A 2854-nucleotide genomic window follows, 5' to 3' on the forward strand; every position below is an offset into this window, starting at 1 on the left:
TGTTTGTGCACAATAACAGGATGGATGGGTAGTCTGCAGGAGGGGGCGGAATCAACTCTGTACAGTACACAGAAAAATAAAAACTACCTTGCTGAATAAACACTGACTCTGTAGTTACACAGTGAGTGATCCTCACCCTGCTGAATAAACACTGACTCTGTACAGTTACACAGTGAGTGATCCTCACCCTGCTGAATAAACACTGACTCTGTAGTTACACAGTGAGTGATCCTCACCCTGCTGAATAAACAATGACTCTGTAGTTACACAGTGAGTGATCCTCACCCTGCTGAATAAACACTGACTCTGTACAGTTACACAGTGAGTGATCCTCACCCTGAATAAACCACTGACTCTGTACAGTTACAGTGAGTGATCCTCACCCTGCTGAATAAACACTGACTCTGTACAGTTACACAGTGAGTGATCTTCACCCTGCTGAATAAACAGTGACTCTGTGCAGTTACACAGTGAGTGATCCTCACCCTGCTGAATAAACACTGACTCTGTACAGTTACACAGTGAGTGATTCTCACCCTGCTGAATAAACACTGACTCTGTACAGTTACACAGTGAGTGATCCTCACCCTGCTGAATAAACAGTGACTCTGTAGTTACACAGTGAGTGATCCTCACCCTGCTGAATAAACAGTGACTCTGTAGTTACACAGTGAGTGAACCTCATCCTGAATAAACACTGACTCTGTACAGTTACACAGTGAGTGCTCCTCACCCTGCTGAATAAGCACTGACTCTGTGCAGTTACACAGGGAGTGATCCTCACCCGCTGAATAAACACTGACTCTGTAGTTACACAGTGAGTGATCCTCACCCTGCTGAATAAACAGTGACTCTGTAGTTACACAGGGAGTGATCCTCACCCCGCTGAATAAACACTGACTCTGTAGTTTACACAGTGAGTGATCCTCACCCTGCTGAATAAACACTGACACTGTGCAGTTACACAGGGAGTGATCCTCACCCCGCTGATAAACACTGACTCTGTAGTTACACAGTGAGTGATCCTCACCCTGCTGAATAAACAGTGACTCTGTAGTTACACAGTGAGTGATCCTTACCCTGCTGAATAAACACTTGCTCTGTAGTTACACAGTGAGTGATCCTCACCCTGCTGAATAAACAGTGACTCTGTAGTTACACAGTGAGTGATCCTCACTCTGCTGAATAAACGCTGACTCTGTACAGTTACACAGTGAGTGATTCGCACCCTGAATAAACACTGACTCTGTACAGTTACACAGTGAGTGATCCTCACCCTGCTGAATAAACACTGACTCTGTAGTGACACAGTGAGTGATTCTCACCCTGCTGAATAAACACTGACTCTGTAGTTACACAGTGAGTGATCCTCACCCTGCTGAATAAACATTGACTCTGTACAGTTACACAGTGAGTGATTCGCACCCTGAATAAACGCTGACTCTGTACAGTTACACAGTGAGTGATCCTCACCCTGCTGAATAAACGCTGACTCTGTACAGTTACACAGTGAGTGATTCGCACCCTGAATAAACACTGACTCTGTACAGTTACACAGTGAGTGATCCTCACCCTGCTGAATAAACACTGACTCTGTAGTTACACAGTGAGTGATTCTCACCCTGCTGAATAAACACTGACTCTGTAGTTACACAGTGAGTGATCCTCACCCTGCTGAATAAACACTGACTCTGTACAGTTACACAGTGAGTGATTCTCACCCTGCTGAATAAACACTGACTCTGTGCAGTTACACAGTGAGTGATTCGCACCCTGAATAAACACTGACTCTGTACAGTTACACAGTGAGTGATCCTCACCCTGCTGAATAAACACTGACTCTGTACAGTTACACAGTGAGTGATTCGCACCCTGAATAAACACTGACTCTGTACAGTTACACAATGAGTGATCCTCACCCTGCTGAATAAACGCTGACTCTGTAGTTACACAGTGAGTGATCTTCACCCTGCTGAATAAACACTGACTCTGTAGTTACACAGTGAGTGATTCTCACCCTGCTGAATAAACACTGACTCTGTAGTTACACAGTGAGTGATTCGCACCCTGAGTAAACACTGACTCTGTAGTTACACAGTGAGTGATCCTCACCCTGCTGAATAAACGCTGACTCTGTAGTTACACAGTGAGTGATTCTCACCCTGCTGAATAAACACTGACTCTGTAGTTACACAGTGAGTGATTCGCACCCTGCTGAATAAACGTTGACTCTGTAGTTACACAGTGAGTGATTCTCACTCTGCTGAATAAACACTGACTCTGTAGTTACACAGTGAGTGATCCTCACTCTGCTGAATAAACACTGACTCTGTGCAGTTACACAGTGAGTGATCCTCACTCTGCTGAATAAACACTGACTCTGTACAGTTACACAGTGAGTGATCCTCACCCTGCTGAATAAACACTGACTCTGTACAGTTACACAGTGAGTGATCCTCACCCTGCTGAATAAACACTGACTCTGTGCAGTTACACAGTGAGTGATCCTCACCCTGAATAAACACTGACTCTGTACAGTTACACAGTGAGTGATCCTAACTCTGCTGATTAAACACTGACTCTGTACAGTTACACAGTGAGTGATCCTCACCCTGCTGAATAAACACTGGACTCTGTACAGTTACACAGTGAGTGATCCTCACCCTGCTGAATAAACACTGACTCTGTACAGTTACACAGTTAGTGATCCTCACCCTGCTGAATAAACGCTGTCTCTGTACAGTTACACAGTGAGTGATCCTCACCCTGCTGAATAAACACTGACTCTGTAGTTACACAGTGAGTGATTCGCACCCTGAATAAACACTGACTCTGTAGTTACACAGTGAGTGAT

Source organism: Scyliorhinus torazame, chromosome 4 (assembly GCF_047496885.1).
Source record: "Scyliorhinus torazame isolate Kashiwa2021f chromosome 4, sScyTor2.1, whole genome shotgun sequence".
NCBI lineage: Eukaryota > Metazoa > Chordata > Chondrichthyes > Carcharhiniformes > Scyliorhinidae > Scyliorhinus > Scyliorhinus torazame.